The 19,400-nt window shown below is 38.3% G+C and overlaps 1 pseudogene; it reads right to left on the bottom strand.

The window, feature by feature from the left end:
* Positions 1 to 17,279: 17,279 nt before the first annotated feature.
* Positions 17,280 to 19,124, bottom strand: LOC149253718 (trimethyltridecatetraene synthase pseudogene; annotated as a pseudogene).
* Between the last annotated feature and the right edge of the window lie 276 nt (positions 19,125 to 19,400).

Genomic DNA, 19,400 nt, shown 5'->3' on the forward strand with positions numbered 1-19,400 from the left:
TACCTTCGCCTTTAAAAAAAAAAAAAAACAACCCCCTTTGCTTTGCTGTTTAAATCTCAGATTTCAATTTAAAACAAATGGCGCTTGTTGATGACCACAAGAACCGTACCTTTTAAAAAACGCTTTAAGGCATGACAAAATGGCGCGAGTATACCTTGAAAATACGGGCTGAACAACAAATTAGCGCATTGGCACACTTAATTTAATAGGATCCGTGCCATTTCAGTTGGTTGGCGCGACTGTTATGGTATAACCCGCGCCAATTAAACAAAACTTCGAATTAAAAAACAAAACGCACTAATCGGCGCATTTGGCATTACACTCAAACTTATCATGCTCAAGATTCATTTCTTTCCAGCAATCACATACGCCATTATACTACCAGCAATCACATATGCAGGTTTAAATACAAAATACCTCTACGACACCAGCGTTGTCATAGCACCTCCATGCAGGTTGGGTGAACTCCACGCAGGTCTCAATGCTGGAGTACGCACCAGCAATCATGCGCTCTTTAAAAAATGGAATAATGACTAAGAAATCATTGCAGTCACCACGCCGTATCAACGTTGTTCCGCACCGACGACAGCCAAACTCCCACACAGCAATGCTTTACACTACTCCCACGCAGCAATATATATCATAACAAATCCACCGCGGAACTTCTACAGCACCACCGAGGATTCCACAGCCACGCAATGTAAAAGACAATAAAATGATAACAATCTTTATTACACGTGGTTCTTTATATACATTCAGCCAGCGCACTGTAAAAGTCAATATAATGTAATCCCACGCACGTTTTGGTTAACGCTCAACGCACCAACAGCAGTGCACTCCTGCGCTATCACACAACATGAAATCCTCTACGCAGCAATGTACAGGCACCGCCAGCACCCTCACGCATTCACACGCAGGTATACAGCTTCTCGTGGCATCAATCAACCTGATACGCACCACCAGGCAGGCTCACACGATGCCTCCAACATGCTCTGATACCAATTGTTGGATCATACAGCTAAACCAAAAACAAACAACAGCAGATACACACCATAAAAGAGACACAGGGTTTAACGTGGTTCACCCAACCATTCTGGGCTACGTCCACCAAACATAAGCATCGGCAATCTTTATTAATCAAAACAGGAGATTACATAATTAATCAAATCCTCACAAACTCTCACCACACCAAACTATCCATATGGATACCTATTTTATATTAAGGAGAATCTAACTGCCTCTCACATCAAATTTAGGATGCATTAAATCTCTCCCAATAACCTAGGGCTAATCCAGCAACAAATTTCTATTGTTGTCACACACTGGGATTTTTGCCTATTTTATTTAAAACAGAAAATCTCAACAGATACAAATTTCGTATGGTTGATATATTGACACTAACTTGTCATACAAATAAATGTAATATTTTTCATCATTGACAGGTTTTAAATACCTAACTTTTAATTAGCCAAATAGATAGATCCTTATTTTTCATATTTTATAAGCATGTCTTTGAATGTTTAATCACAAGTGACATGTAGGCTTCATTATTGAACCATGCCAACTAAGATTTTTTTTTTTGGGAAAAACTCTTTCAATTTTTTTCATTACCTATGTTATCATTTAATTACTTAATTAATGTTTTATTTAAGCTTAAAAAAAATTAAATAACTATTAAGGAAACATTATGTCCATAAAATATATGGAATTTTAACCAAAATAATAATAATAATATAATTTACTTATATTGTTTTATTTAAACTTAAAAAAAATAACCATTAAAAAAACATTATATGGATGGAAATTAAAATATAAGGAAAAAAATTATTTTACAATATATTATTTAAGCTTAAAAAAATTAGATAACCATGAAAACATTGTATCCCTGGAATCTATCGACTTTAAAAAAGACACATCAAAAAAATAAGTAATAATAATACAGTCATATATGTATAAACACTCCTCCGATTCGTTATTCCATTCTCCTGTTTCAAAGATGAGCTAAATGTAATAAAAATACAGTCCACTATAAATTTATATATATATATATATACTTCTTCGATTCGTGATTCCATTCTCCAGTTTCAAAGATATGCCAATTTATTTATTAGGAAAATAAATTATATTATAAATTAATTTATAATATTTTTTAATAAAAACCTTAATTTTAAAAAAATATTTTGTAATTTTCTAAAATTTGTAATTTTGACACTCTTCCCCATTGTTATCAAATTAATAAAAAAGACAGTATAACAATTTATTTTTCTACTTATTTAGATATGTATGTCTTTTTTACTCTAATATTGTTTAAAAAAAAAACTGACCTGTTTATATATATATATATATATTTGATGATTGTTAAAGTGATTTGTATATGGTTTTTGAGAGGAAAATGGTGTGACTAGTTAATATAAGGTGGTTGAAAAAATTTATAAATTAGTGTGAAAAATAATGGAAATTTATTATGGTAAAATTTGATAGAAATTTTTGAAAATTTAGGTTATAACGGTTGAATTCATTTCCACCATAAAAAACGATTCAAACACTCTAACATCTTAATTTTTTGTATGATGGGGCCAGCCCACGTGATCCCGGCTTTCCGTCTGCTGAGGTGTATCACTCCGTGGCAAGGGTTATGATATGTTGGTTGATTGTTTATTTGTATGAATCAATGCGGAATCGGTACTTATGGATTTGTTTTTAATGAGGTAGTACCCTAGACCTTCCTCCACTCAACAGCTATCTGCCTCGGAAATTTCGCTAGGGTTTGGGGTTTTAGGGTTCTCAACCCTTCGCGCCTATTCACTTTTGCTGTTCACGATTGTTGTCATTCCTCTTTCGCTCTGCGAGCCTGTGACCTTCGGTTGATGTTTGTGGGTTGTATTGCTCTCTGTCCCTGGATGGTTAGTTCCACTGGTTCGATGCCCAGCTGCCCTTCTATCTGTGATTGCGGCTATGTGCTTGACATTGCCTGTTCTTCCGGCGTCTTTTGCTTGTAATGGTAAGTTTCGATAACGCTGCTATGCTGTTAGGTTTTCAACGACTGCTCTGGTTTGCTTTAGTCGTTTTCCTTGGAGCTCTTTAAGGTTTCTGTCTCTGCACAATTCGTGGATGCCTGTGAATGATTGGAGTTTTTTTCCTTTCTGTTGTCAATTTGTTCCCTTGATACTTTCGGGCTTCTCTGCAACGTTTTCGGTGACTCCTCTTTGTTCTTGATGGTTCGGTGACGGTGTTCTCAGCTGGCAATTCCGCATGCAAACTTGGTAAGTTAGTGTTTCATGCCAGATTTATTTGTATGCTCCCTTTCCTGTGGCTAATGTCGCGGCTCCTTCGTGGGCAGGTATTTCTTATGGGTTGGTTGGAGGTCTTGGTGCCGTGAACAGGTAAACTCGACTTCGGGTTTTTGTATTCTTGTTTCTTCCTTATATTTTCTTTAACTGTTTATGTTGCCGACCTAACTACATTTCCATACCCATTTACTTGCAGGTGGGACTGTGCACGGTTGCCATCATCATGCTCTCGGCAGTCTGCAATCCCGGGTAGCTCTTTTCCTTTGTTGTTTGGTAGCTATTTCTTGGGTTTCTTCGACCCTCAATGTCGGACTTGCGTGCAGACCCTAGACTGTTCTGTTCTCGAGTCGGTCTTTCATTGTCCTCTGGTTGTAATTACGATGTTGAGCCTTGGTGTAAATTCATTCTCGTTCACTGTAGGTTAGTGACCGTGTCTGTGGTCTTGAGTCATTTTACTATTTTGGACAGTATGTAATGGAAACTTATACATGGATTTTATATGCGTAATGTACCTATTCGGCTGTATAGCCTATTTATATGAAACTGTGATTTTATGAACGATAAGGCCTGTGTGTTTTCTTGCATACCTGGGGTTCGGTCGTATGTGCTTGGCTTTGATTCTTCCTCCAGCACGTTATCGCTTTTCTTAATGCAACACCTAAAACACGCTTTGCTTAACAATCTAGCTTAATATATTTGTCTGCACCATCACACAGTTTGAACACAATATATATGAATGCTCAGAATATTTATTTCTTTGTTATCTCTCCTTTTGTTTGTTTACACGAAGTCGGAACCCTCACAATGGTTCATTCCGCTCCTTTTATAATTCTGTTTACAAAAACAGTTGTTCATTACATAACTGTTGTTGGTTATATCCTTAGTTTCTACAGTTGGTTGCTAACTGACACATTCTGTTTGTCTTTGTATTTTTTCAACCGTAATATGGTCATTTCAAAGAACAGAAATGTTACCTAATTTGTTACTGTTCCTAATTAAAAGTAAAATTATCACATTATTGTTTTTCTTTGGTTCTGGCAATTAAAAAAAAACACATTATATAGTTAATACTAACGACAGTAAAAGAAAAGAAAATAACCAAGGCAGTGTTACTGCCGATCCATCAAACCGTGTCCTCAGTCCTCTTTGGAAACCTTGTCTGCCTTTTCTCTGATTTTACCCTGTTGACCAGATGCTCCTGCATCAGGCTTCCAGGGTAAAAGAGAACTCATGGCTCCGTTCCATGAGCTCCTCCACCGAGTAACCAGCCTTCTGAATCTGCGCCGCGTCGAGCCACGAGCTGTCCTCCATTGGACGGTCTCTCCACTTGACGAGGTAACGCAGATACTCCTTTCTGCGCGTCTTCTTGGCTACCTGGGTGCTGAGGATCCCTTCAATTTCATGGGTCTGGGCCGAAGGTAACTGCTTCTTCCAAGGACTGCTCTCTAACTGGGTGTCCCGTTATGGCTGTACCATACTATCATCTTCCGCGTGGGCATGATATGGGAACAGGTCTGCCACGTTGAATATAGGTGAAATGCCTATGTCAAGTGGCAGTTGAATTTCATAAGCGTTGGCTGAAAATTTTCGCAGAATCTTACATGGACCGATTTTCTTGTATTTCAACTTGTTATACGTGCCCTTAGGAAACCGTTCCCGGCGCAGGTGCGCAAGGACTTCGTCTCCAACATCAAAATGCACCTCCCGTCGCTTTGTGTCTGCGTGCTGTTTGTATTTCTGCGTGCTGTCCTGCAATTTTAATTTGACTTTCTCATGAAGTTCACTCATGGCTTCAGCAAAATCTTCCCCATCTGCACTTAGCCGTTCTAGCTGTCCCAAATCTCGCAGTTCATGTATTCCCCGAGGATGCATACCATACAAAATCTGAAATGGGTTGAATCCGGTGCTACGATTGGGCGAATCGTTATAAGCAAATTCTGCCTGGGCAAGGGCTCGATCCCATAATCGTGAATTTTCTCCAGTCAAACTTCGTAATAAGTTTCCCAAACTTCTGTTCACCACCTATGTCTGTCCATCAGTCTGCGGGTGATACGCAGAACTGAAATTTAATTATGTGCCCAACTTTTTCCACAGGGTGCGCCAAAAATGTCCTGTGAATTTCACATCCCTGTCTGAAACAATAGTCTTGGGTAAGCCATGCAATCTAACAATTTCTGTGAAAAACAGGTGTGCCACATTCGTGGCGTCACTAGTTTTCCGGCAAGGAATGAAATGAGCCATCTTTGTGAATCTGTCTACCACTACCATCACTGAATCATATCCCCGCTGCGTTCTAGGTAATCCTAGGACAAAATCAATACTGACTGAATCCCACGGCCTACTTGGAACAGGTAGGGGTGTGTATAGTCCAGTGTTTTTGCTGTGTCCTTTCGCCAGTTGGCAGACTTTACACCTGGTTACATATCCCTGCACGTCCCGGCTCATTTTAGGCCAATAGTAAAAATGTCCGAGCTGCTCCAAAGTCTTGTCGATGCCAAAATGTCCCGCCAGTCCACCACTATGTTTTTCTCTTACTAGATTTTCCCTCATCGAACAGTCCGGAATACATAGTTGCCCACCTCGAAACAACAATCCTTCCTGTAAATTATAATCTAGCCACGGGCTTGTATTCCTCAATACGAGATTTTGGCAGGCTTCAAAAGCTTCCTTAAAGTCCGCGTCCATCTGGTACAAATCCTTCAGATATTCAAATCCCATCACCTGGATGCTACTTTCCTGTAAGAGCAAGGCTCTTCTGCGTAAAGCATCTGCCACTTTGTTGGCTTGCCCACTTATGTGTTTTAACACAAAAGTGAAACTCTGCAAGTATTCCACCCACTTGGCATGCTTGTGGTTCAACTTGTGCTGCTGCGTTATATATTGTAATGCTGAATTATTGGAAAACAAGACGAACTCATTGCCTAGTAGGTAGTGTCTCCAATGTTTTAAAGCTTGGACTACTGCATAGAACTCCTTGTCATATGACGAATACTTCTGCCGACTCTCATTTAGTTTTTCACTAAAAAACGCAACTGGTCTATCCTCTTGACTGAGCACAGCGCCAATGGCTGTCCCGCTTGCATCACAACGAACCTGAAAAGGTTTACTAAAATCGGGCAGTCTCAAGATCGGCCTCTCCGTTATTTTCCGCTTCAAAAGTTGGAAACTGTTTTCTGCCGCCTTGGTCCAACAAAAAGGTTGGCTGGCCTTTTTTATGGTCTCTAGCATTGGTGCACAGATTTCACTGAAATTTTTAATGAATTTTCGATAAAAACTTGCTAGACCGTGAAAACTACGTACCTCAAACAAACTCTTTGGTGACGGCCAACTCACGATCGCTGCAATCTTTTCTGGGTCCATCTTTAACTCGTTCTCTGCAACTACAAATCCCAGATAGATCAGCTCCTTCTGCAAGAAAGTGCATTTCTTTAAATTTATCAGCAGTTTGTTCTGCTGCAGCTTCTCGAACACCTTTCGAATATGCTGAAGATGCTCTCTTTTCGTTCTGCTGAAAATTAAAATATCGTCCAGATAAACTATCACGAACTTGCCAATAAACTCTTTCAACATCTCGTTCATCAGCCTCATAAAAGTACTAGGAGCATTACTCAACCCAAATGGCATGACCAGCCATTCATACAACCCTTCATTGGTTTTGAAGGCTGTTTTCCACTCATCTCCTTCTCTGATTCGGATCTGATGGTACCCACTCTTCAGATCTATTTTTGTAAAATAAGCTGCCCCACTAAGACAGTCCATCATGTCATCCATCCTGGGTAAGGGAAATCTGTAACGAATCGTAATTTTGTTTATAGCCCGCGAATCCGTACACATTCGCCATTCTCCACCTTTCTTGGGTACAAGCACCGTTGGTACTGCACAGGGGCTCAGGCTTTCTCTGATTAGTCCCTTATCCAACAACTCCTGCACTTGTTTGCGTACTTCTTCATTGTCCTTCGGACTCATCCTGTACGCTGCCTTGTTTGGCAAGCTTGATCCTGGTATAAAATCAATGTGATGGCTGACACTCCTTTTGGGAGGAAATTTATCAGGTAACTCATCAGCCGCAATGTCTTGGAATTCTTCCAACAACTCCTGTATTTCTTTAGGTAGTTCTGATTTTTCCAAGTTCAGCAACACTGGCTTCATTCTCCTCACAACTGCAAAATTAACTTCATTTTCCTCCACCTGTTTCACAAACTGTTTTCCTCCAATTAACAGTGCCTTTGTTCCGCTTGGTTCTGCTGTGTCTTCCTCTTTGATGGGTACAAGTGTGTGTTTGACCCCATCCTTTGTAAACTTATAATAATTTGTCTTCCCATCGTGTGTCGCCTTCCGATCATACTGCCATGGTCTTCCAAGCAGTATATGGCACACGTCCATTGGCATAATATCGCAGACCACTGTATCGTGGTACTTGCTAATTTGAAATTCTACCTCGCATTGTTCATCCACTAATAGCTGGTGGCCTTTCTGTAGCCACGACACCTTGTAAGGTGTGGGGTGCTTTAGCCGCTTCAGTCCCAGCTTTTCCACCATCTCAGTGGCAACTAAGTTGTCCATACTTCCGTTGTCTATTATCGACTTGCAACACTTTCCATGCGATTTACAAACTGTCCGGAACAGTGCTTTCTGCTGTGTTGGTTCAGCCACCTCCTTGGCTGGTTTTAATAGCACTTTACTCAAAATCAAAGCTTCCCCCGTTTCCGCCATGTCTTCCACCTCCCGGGGTTGTGCTTCAGCTTCCTCAGGCTGTGCCATAAGTGTTCCCCTCTGGCCTGCATGTTCAACTTCTGGACATTCGAAGGATATGTGCCCCCATTTATGGCACCTGTAGCACTGGACATTAGTCCCTCTTCCGCGGCCATTTCCTCGTCCTCGCTGATATGACTGAACTCCTCTGGTGCTTTCTCCTTTCTCTGTTGTCCCTGAAGTTCTGGAACTGCTACCTTCATCGTTGTTCGCGGCAGTTTTCCCTCTGCAGTAGGACTGTCCTCGTCCTCTGCCATTCCCTCTCCCTCTCCTGTTATTCTGTTTTCTGTTGATTTTCTCTTCAGCCTTCACAGCACTCTGAAAGGCTTCTTCAATATTCCGGGGAGAAAGAATACTGATTTCATCCAATATTTCCATCCTTAAGCCATTTACGTACCTCGCTGTTTTTTCTGGAGTATCATCCGTATAACTAGCACGTAAATTCACTCGGTAAAACTCTTCTGTGTACTCTTTGACAGTCATACCCTTCTGTCTTAAATTCTGTACTCGCCGATATAGTTCAACCTGGTAGTCTTTCGGTAGAAATCTGCCCTTCAATTTTGCCACCATCCTTGACCATTTTCATATCGGCAATTTGTTCATCCGCTTTCTGTCCGCTTGGACACTGTCCCACCACAAGAGGGCGTGTCCCTTTAATTTAGTTGCAGCGAACCTAACTCTTCTATCCTCACTGACTTCCTCATTTTCAAAATACTTATCTAGTTCGCTTATCCAGTCCAACAGGACATCTGCGGACAGACTGCCATCGTAAGTAGAAATCTCTGTTTTGGGTTTGCTGCTGGCTAATAAAACTGACCGCAACAGTCTCAATTCCGGAGCTTCTTCATCTGACCCGTCTGTAGCAGTTACAGCTTCATCCTCACTGTCATCTCCAAGTTCCGGGTCTCGTCGCCTACCCGCCTCCACTGCTTCCAAACGAGCTGTAAGAACTCTGATCTGTTCTCTCAATCCTTCATCTGCTCCTCGGCGTACACCTCTTCCACGTCCTCGTCTTGGTGCTTCCATCTTCTTCTATTTCCTCAAAACACTGCTCTGATACCACTTGATGGGGCCAGCCCACGTGATCCCGGCTTTCCGTCTGCTGAGGTGTATCACTCCGTGGCAAGGGTTATGATATGTTGGTTGATTGTTTATTTGTATGAATCAATGCGGAATCGGTACTTATGGATTTGTTTTTAATGAGGTAGTACCCCAGACCTTCCTCCACTCAACAGCTGTCTGCCTCGGAAATTTCGCTAGGGTTTGGGGTTTTAGGGTTCTCGACCCTTCGCGCCTATTCACTTTTGCTGTTCACGATTGTTGTCATTCCTCTTTCGCTCTGCGAGCCTGTGACCTCTGGTTGATGTTTGTGGGTTGTATTGCTCTCTGTCCCTGGATGGTTAGTTCCACTGGTTCGATGCCCAGCTGCCCTTCTATCTGTGATTGCGGCTATGTGCTTGACATTGCCTGTTCTTCCGGCGTCTTTTGCTTGTTATGGTAAGTTTCGAGAACGCTGCTATGCTGTTAGGTTTTCAACGACTGCTCTGGTTTGCTATAGTCGTTTTCCTTGGAGCTCTTTAAGGTTTCTGTCTCTGCACAATTCGTGGATGCCTGTGAATGATTGGGGTTTGTTTCCTTTCTGTTGTCAATTTGTTCCCTTGATACTTTCGGGCTTCTCTGCAACGTTTTCGGTGACTCCTCTCTGTTCTTGATGGTTCGGTGACGACGTTCTCAGCTGGCAATTCCGCATGCAAACTTGGTAAGTTAGTGTTTCATGCCAGATTTATTTGTATGCTCCCTTTCCTGTGGCTAATGTCGCGGCTCCTTCGTGGGCAGGTATTTCTTATGGGTTGGTTGGAGGTCCTGGTGCCGTGAACAGGTAAACTCGACTTCGGGTTTTTGTGTTCTTGTTTCTTCCTTATATTTTCTTTAACTGTTTATGCTGCCGACCTAACTACATTTCCATACCCATTTACTTGCAAGTGGGACTGTGCACGGTTGCCATCATCATGCTCTCGGCAGTCTGCAATCCCGGGTAGCTCTTTTCCTTTGCTGTTTGGTAGCTATTTCTTGGGTTTCTTCGACCCTCAATGTCGGACTTGCGTGCAGACCCTAGACTATTCTGTTCTCGAGTCGGTCTTTCATTGTCCTCTGGTTGTAATTACGATGTTGAGCCTTGGTGTAAATTCATTCTCGTTCACTGTAGGTTAGTGACCGTGTCTGTGGTCTTGAGTCGTTTTACTATTTTGGACAGTATGTAATGGAAACTTATACAGGGATTTTATATGCGTAATGTACCTATTCGGTTGTATAGCCTATTTATATGAAACTGTGATTTTATGAACGATAAGGCCTGTGTGTTTTCTTGCATACCTGGGGTTCGGTCGTATGTGCTTGGCTTTGATTCTTCCTCCAGCACGTTATCGCTTTTCTTAATGCAACACCTGAAACACGCTTTGCTTAACAGTGTAGCTTAATATATTTGTCTGCACCATCACACAGTTTGAACACAACATATATGAATGCTCAGAATATTTATTTCTCTGTTATCTCTCCTTTTGTTTGTTTACACGAAGTCGGAACCCTCACAATGGTTCATTCTGCTCCTTTTATAATTCTGTTTACAAAAACAGTCGTTCATTACATAACTGTTGTTGGTTATATCCTTAGTTTCTACAGTTGGTTGCTAACTGACACATTCTGTTTGTCTTTGTATTTTTTCAACCGTAATATGGTCGTTTCCAAGAACAGAAATGTTACCTAATTTGTTACTGTTCCTAATTAAAAGTAAAATTATCACATTATTGTTTTTCTTTGGTTCTCGCAATTAAAAAAAACACATTATATAGTTAATACTAACGACAGTAAAAGAAAAGAAAATAACCAAGGCAGTGTTACTGCCGATCCATCAAACCGTGTCCTCAGTCCTCTTTGGAAACCTTGTCTGCCTTTTCTCTGATTTTACCCTGTTGACCAGATGCTCCTGCATCATTGTAAAATTAATATACAATGCTTTTATATATATAATATTTTATTTTTCTTTATTTGCGGATTAAAAAAAAAAAACAAAAACAAACTTGAATCATTTTATATATTTGATAGTAATTTTTGTGAATAAGCCATTTAGAATTAAATACTTTGTTAAATATATTATATTACCTATCAAGAATAATATTTATTATTTCAATTTAAGTAAATATAATTTATGAGTAAGGAATATTTTGCAACGCTAAAAATATGAGGACAACAATCATATTTTGCGAACAAAGAATTCAGCAGGGAGAAATGAGATCATTAGGTATGTAATTTTTTATTTCTCTATTTTCTAAATAGTTTTGTTAGTCTCTAATTATTTTTTAATAGTGTTTATATATATATGTGAAATTTACATAAAAATTTAAAATATTATTTTATATATACCTAAATTTTTTTTTTCCTAAATACATATTTTCACATCTTATTCATATATATATATGAAACTTACATTATTTGATATATATAAATAAATAAAATAAAATATATAAATTTATATTCATCTAAATATAGATTTGATTTAGAAATTTAAATATTTTGTATTACAAGTATTAAATTTGGATTTGATTTACAAATTTAGATATTTTGTATTGCAAATATTAAATTTGCAACTTGGAATATATAAATTTGAAGATAAAACCTAGAGAGATAGAAATATAAATTGAGTTTTAAATAGGTTTATGTCAATGTGTGATTTCAGTTCTCTTTGTATTTATATTTAAAAAAAATTCTAATATCCCAACAATTACAAGATTTAATAACAAACATAAAAGTCATGCTGGCAAATTTGGTATTTGAAGTTAATTTTATTTATAAATTATTTGGGAGGAGAGTTAAATTATCAAACTGTGGTTGATATCAAGAACAATCGTGATCGGTGTGTAACTGATTCGATGGTTTGTAACTAATTTGATGAAGCCATATTGCCCTATGGAATAAAAACAAAGAAAAAGATGAAGGTTGTAGACACAAGGTACACATATCAACACAGTTTGTGCTGCAAATTCTAGGGTGCCAGATAGAACTTTACATTTGTCTCTCCTTTGATCACCAAGCCTTTCTATTGAGCCGCCTCCCTTAATATATATATGTGGACGTGTTTTAACCTAAACGGATTTCTAACAGCTTAAATATTTTGAACGATTGATTTGGATTTGTTTATGAATGTTTGTATGTTGTCAGTACTTGAGTATGCTCAGTATTTAATAGTCGATAACAGAGTTTCAGGTATTTTTATCGGTTTTCCAAATTTGTTGTAAGTTGTAGCAGAATTTTAAATGGAAAAGAAATGATAGCAATAGTGATAAATCCATGGAGCATGCTCAGGAATTTCCTATAATTGGGTAAATCCATAAGGAAATTATGGATTAGGTTTCCAAAATGTTTATTAAAATTGAAAATATTCCAATAAAAATTTGTTCAATTTATTTATTTATTAAATAAATATCTAAATGTAATATCCCTATAATCTATGTAATTAATTTTGGAATTCATGTGAAATATCATTAACATGCTCCAATCAATGAGCATAAAGAATCAATTAGAGTTAAACAATTCTTGACAGCCACCTTTTCATTCTTTATTTGACATGGATCTATACTCTCGAAAAAGGCGCGATTATTATAAAATTAGGAACTCTTTTGTTTAATTAAGAATGCTTATTCACTGATGCGGTTATGGTTAAGTCAAAGATGCATGGCTTATGAAGCCTAATTATCATATGGTGAAATTTGTCACCATTTCCACCATTGTGATTAACTCCATTAATAACTTGGTGTGCAATAGGATCTTTGTATCCGTTGAGCATGAATTTTCTTGAGTATGGTCGATGTTGATTGTATTTCACTTAATTGTAGTCATTCTTCCTTTAGCATGCATGGTATGATGTTGGCTTTAGTCGACGAAGCATCCAAATGCCCCTAGCTAAGAGAAAGACATTCGCCAGCATGGAAGTGTATGTCGGAGAGAAGATAGAGATGGCCATAACATTATTCAACCCATCTAAGTTGAGTATAAACAAGGAGCGGACCATGGGGAAGTTAACTGAGGAATGTATGTGGGATTTTATGGATATGTTGACGTTGCAATCAACACCCTCCAAAATTTGCCCTACATATGAATTTTGGAGCCTATTTAGGATCTAATGATCTATCATTCCATAATCGCTTCATGATCGATGAATGATATGCTAAGTATTTAAGTCTTCTTCTCAATTTTTATGTGTCGAAGTTACTTACATACACATGTTTAGTTTGTAACAAGTTCATGAGCACATTCTTTTACGCAAGTTTGAACAGGCATAAGACAGTGCATCAAGATGGTTCCTATGCAATGTTCAACCTATGTATACAGTGAGTGCACACTTTCATTGGCAGTGTTTCACTTTTGGTTGCGATTGTACTTCTATTTCAGTGAGTTTTTCCAATTGTTTCTTCTGTGCACCTTCACTTTTGCAAGTGTCACTTTCATGTTTACGACTATCACTTTTTCTTGTTTTCACTTTAATAAGTGTCATTTTCATGTTATCTTCACTCTAAAAATTGGCGCTTTCAAAGTTACTTGCATTTTGGACATGTCGTTTGCACTTTTCTCTTACCGTCGAAAATGTCATCTTTTGGGAATAGGAATCATAGTTATGGTTCATTTCAAGGGGTAACTTTGGTGCCAATGAGACTTATTTATTATATAAACATGTATTACACTCATCCAAAGTTTTATGCACTATAGTACAAGTGTCATCATTGTTGTCACAAAGTGTACCTTAATTGTTGCACTTAGAGGAAGTTGTTGTATTGACATCGCATTGAGGGGATCATGTTGTTCGCGTGTTTCAAGTGATAAATGTTGTGTCTCCGATTATTCCGAGTGTGTTATCATGTTCAAGTTTTGTCCTTGTTCACATTTACCTCATTGATCCCACACATAGTCAAATCTTGGAAAGTTCTCACCTCAGCAAATTGACTCCACTCAGCCCTCTAAAACCACGCATTACATAGTCTCAACCTTCAAGCTTAGCCCTTACCACTTGGAACTACACAATGCACAGTTATTGCCCTCTAGAAATGTGCACTACATAGTCAGTGCTCAACCTTGGCCCCTTGAGACCCACAACTACGCAGATCAGCCTCCCACTCATCCTTCTTCTGTGCAATGTGCAGTGTCAAGCCTCAAGCTTCCTATCTTCCTCCTTGAATAGCATAACTATGAAATTCCTAGGCCTATCTCTCTCCATAACTGTGCGGTGGGAAACTTCTAGCCTCAAGACTACCTCCTTAAGCTCTGCAATTACACTGTCATCTTTCCTAAACCACCCTAAACAACGCACTATGTAGTCTCAAGCCTCAGCCCTTCCTCCTATCCTTTGGGACTACGTGCTGTGCAATCCATGAGCCTATATGTCAGTCCAACACCTAGTTCCAGCTCAGTTAGTGATTATCATGAAACATGTTAGGCTAGGAGGTTTCCGGACTAATGTCTTCTTATCATGAGAGGATTTAACTTACAGGTACTATATCTTAATCTGAGAAGATGACACTTGGAGAGGAAGAATGGGAGACTATGATGAAGGACATTTGTGAAACTCGAACCATAAAGAAGTCATTGAAGAAGAAGATGAAGAGACACTAGCTTCTAACAGAATATCGAAGATCAGGATCGCATGAAGACTCCATATCAATTGGCCCCTTGGAGGATGAATACAGAGCATAGGAAATATCCATCATGAAGATGCAAAGAAAGTAGCAAAAGGAGAAGCATGGCAATGCCACATCATCATGAAGTTCCATGTCATCCTTGTCAAAAGTCACAAGTGCCATAATGTCTTGCCACATCATTTGGGTAATGTAATTGTGTAATTTACCAAAATGAGAAAATGTAACTATGTGGAAGACCAAGGGTCCCACATGGAATATGAAGAATCACAATTGATTTCTAAACTCATATAGAAGCTCAAAGGTCATGTAAGAATTTGAAAGGTCATTGTAGAAGCTCAAGAGTCATGGGGGATGTCAAGAGTCATATTGGAGGTGAAGAGTCACCTCATTTGTTATAAATACACCCTCAAAACTCAAGCAAAAGGATTTTTGGGACTTGAACTTCCACTTTGGCTTCCCTAGCTTGGCATAAGAGAGAAAATATTTCTTTGGAGGAGAAAGTGGTGACTTAATGTTCAAATATTGGGGCTAGTGTGGTAGCATTGTACTTTTATATCCTTGCACTTCCACTTAATATATGAAGTTCAATGAGCCAACACATTTTCATGCATGTATCATAAATATAGAAATACTATACTTTATATGTTTGCAGTATATGTTTTGCTCATATGCGCTAAGTAAATTGAACTATTTCAGTGACTTTCGTACTTATATTGTTGAAGGTGTGTTGTATTTGGTTTTATGATTGTAGTTTTCTTGTGATGTACTTTGCAGAGTAATTAATAATCCTCTTATGCTCTTATGTGTCTCTTTTAAGATAATACTATTAATTTTCTTGTAGAGGTTCACTCTCTTTCTCATTTTCATGAAAGCATCTTATATACATCGCAATTGTATGCCTCATAGTGTCAAATTACTTGCATGTTTCAAAGAATGTTGTATAACCTCTTATGTTAATAATGGCAACCAACGAAAATCCCTAAAGACAATGGCAACTGATTGTATTTCTGGATGGGGCTCCTACTCCAAAAAATGTGAGGTCTAATTGGGACTTCACATCGGGGAGACCTCCCCTGTTGGCGGCTTCCAACACCTTTAATAGGATATTGCGTATAAAAGATAAGTATCCATGCTATTCTTGAAAGAAAATACTGCATATTAATCTTTTACCCATTTTCTTGAAAAAAACAATGCATATGAAATGTTTGAATAAAAAGATTATCCATGTTATTTTCTTGGAAACGATTTCATGTTAAAAGACAAATTAATTGTGCTAATATTTTGGGAAAAGAATCCGTGTCATTTTTTGAAACCATTGTAGGGATTTGTGTGTCAAAAGATAGATGATTTTATAAAATTCCTTGAGAATATTTGCATGGTTCCTATACATTAGATTCTTGAAAATATTGAAGGGAGTTGCGTGTGGAAAGAATCAAGGTTATTCGCATGAAAGATTACATATGAATTATTGTACATGAAATGATAAAATTATTTTCTTGAAAGATTATATATAAATTCTTGTGCAAGAAATGATAAGAATCAAGGTTATTTTTTTGAACATTTGCATATGAACCTTGTACATACAAAGATAAAAATCTATACTAGTTTTCTTGAAGAAAAATATATGTTTACATACACACAAATAATAACTTACCCTAATTTTATTGCAGAATATGTGTTTATATGGTAGTCCTAATTTTTATGATTTTTAAATTCTAATAACTTGAAATATACCATGAAATAAGTATTTTGTTTTATACCATAGTTTAAATTTCTATTAGTGTTTACCATTTATTTAATTTAAACAACTACACTAGTTAAATTAAAATTTTAAGTTTTAACTAAAAATTAAAATAAATGTTATATATATATATAAATAAAAGATTATAATTATAAAAACTTAAAATATATATATATAAGATTATAATTATAAAAACTTAAAATAAATACAATATATTATATAAAATAGATAAAAATATAATTTTTTTTTACAGTAAATGAATATTTCATTATTTGAAAATAATCTAATCACATTTAAAAAAAACCAGTGCAAAATCTATTTAAAAATATTATTAGCAAATAATAACCAAATTTTAAGATAGGATAATTTTGCCAACAACTTAAATTCATTAATTTTATTTCATTCCCACAGCCCTCATCAGCCCCACATCATTCATTATATCATGATGTTCATTCTTTACATTTTCATACTTTGGAATTGTTTAACTTTATTTCTTTCCCATGTCATTCATTATATCATGTTCATGTATTACATTATTATACTTTGGAATTTTTAAACCTTCCCCACAGCGATTATCACCATGCATCCATGATTATTCATTCATTACATTAAATTGTGATATTTGGAATCACTTTACTTGTACACAACAAACACCACTATACGGCACTTATTACAGCATCGTACCCCACACACTTGGGCCAATGCTAGAAAAATAATCATAAAAAGAAAACTGAAGATTTCTATAGGTTCGAAAGTTGGTTATTACATTATCATACTTAGGATATCATTGGATTAGGTACATTTGGCCATGGTACACTGCTATAATGGGAACTGATAGTAGATTAACTGTTATAGCAACTGATACAATATGCAGATCTACTTCTCCATAAACAGAGGCCCATTTTATTTGAAGATACACAAAGAGCACTCTTTATGTGTGGGAAGAATTGAAGTTATAGAGATGAGAAGGCAGGCGAGGTCGGGCCATGGCAACGAGAGGGATTTTTTAGGAGTTCACAACCTAAAGGTCTCGCCCATGTCCAAATCCTTATGGTTTTGTCCATGAGGGAGCTTCCACTGGAATCCATGAATGAGATTGGCCAGAGCTATCTGAACAACTTTGAGTCCCAGACTATATCCGGGGCACATCCTCCTCCTCGACCCAAATGGCAGCAGCTTGTAATCTCTGCCCTTCACGTCCACCATGCTCCCTTCAAATCTCTCTGGCTGGAACTCCTCAGGGTTCTCCCATAGCTTGCCATCACGGCTGATAGTCCACACATTGACGAATAACCTCGTGCTCGCAGGAATTTCGTATCCATTGATCTTGCATGGCTGAGTGGGGAGGCACAAGACGAGCATGGGGGCCACCGGGTGGAGCCTCATCGTCTCCTTCACTATCCATTGTATCCATTGTAGATACTCCAGCCCACCAATGTCCTCCTCTTCCACCCATAGTTCTCTGCCCACCGCTCTGTTCAGTTCTTCTGTGGCTCTTTCCAAAGTCTCCGGCTTTTTCAAGAGCTCGGAAAGCCCCCACTCCACCAGCGTCACCGATCTTTCGGTCCCGCCCGCTATGATGTCCTGCAAATATTATACAGTTGCTCAACCAGGTCAGAGAATAATAGAAACACACGCCAAGAAAAAGGAGAATAGTTTTTAAATGCGTGCCTGAGTGAATGCTTTGACTCTGACTCGACTCAGCTTCAGCTGCGGATCATCGACCTGCTGGAGCAGAAGTCCACCATATCCTTGGCAACATAATTCTCCACGCTCTTCCTCCTCTTGTCATGCTCTTCCAACACTTCTTCCAGGAAAACATCCAACCGCTTGCTCAGCCTCTTCATACGCCTGACGTAACGGAAAGCGCTAACCAATCATATATTGGGTGTTTAATGCTTTCAGAGCAGCACGCGACTTAACGCGAGCGGGCAAATTCGACATTAAATAATATTTGCCGCTAAGTGGCGTGCTGCTCTAAGAGCATTAAATATCTAATATATGGCTGGTTAGCTCCAGCCTGACGTAACCCCGCAGATCTAGCCACGCGAGCCATGGTATAAAGTCTCCAATATTAAAAACTTCGTTAAGCACAAACATCTCCTCCCACATCTCCCTATCCATCAGCTTTATCTTGTTCCCAGTCTTCTCATCCAAGTACCTTCGTCCCAAAACCATCCGAGAAATTATGTTATTGCTAACATTAGTCATCTCTTCCTTGATTTCTACAGGGAGGCCCTGCCAGCTGGTTTCGAACACGGAACTTATCATCTGGGTGACCTCTTCTACTCTAATGTACTCGAAAGATTTGAGGCGTTTGGCACTGAAGAGCTCCATGAGGCAGATTTTCCTGGCGAGCCGCCAGTGCTCTCCATAGGGAGACCATGTGATGTCGGAGTAGTTGTAGACAGTGTATTTCCCAGCCGCCACAGAGGGTCGGGAGGAGAATGTGAGGTCGTGGGTCTTGAGAAACTCTCGGGACATCTCCGCCGAGGAGCTGACCACGCAGGGCATAGATCCGAGTCTCGTATACATAAGGGGGCCATACATTTTTGAGAGTAGATCCAACGACCTGTGTGGTAATTTCCCCATGAGATTTAGGTTCCCGATTATGGGCCAAGATGTTTTTCCCGCAGTGGTTTGTCGCACAATCATCTCGTTCCATTACATTTAATTCCTTTGAATTTTATTTCACTAATAATATTATCTTATCTTAATTTTAATTCCTTTGAATTTTATTTCACTCATAATCTTATCTTATCTTAATTTTTCTATGTCATAGTGTTAAAATGTCTTTTCAGAATTAAGCTCAGAATTTGAAGTATCAGAGTACTTTTCCTTTTTAAATGTAGTTCAATATTTCTACCACAACCATCAAGGTATTGTATATTTTTTAAAATATCATATTAGTAAAAAGACATATGTTGGTTT

This window comes from Pinus tabuliformis, chromosome 7, assembly GCF_031772625.1.
Source record: "Pinus tabuliformis cultivar Carrire ecotype Pingquan chromosome 7, CPIR1, whole genome shotgun sequence".
NCBI classification, from domain to species: Eukaryota; Viridiplantae; Streptophyta; class Pinopsida; order Pinales; family Pinaceae; genus Pinus; species Pinus tabuliformis.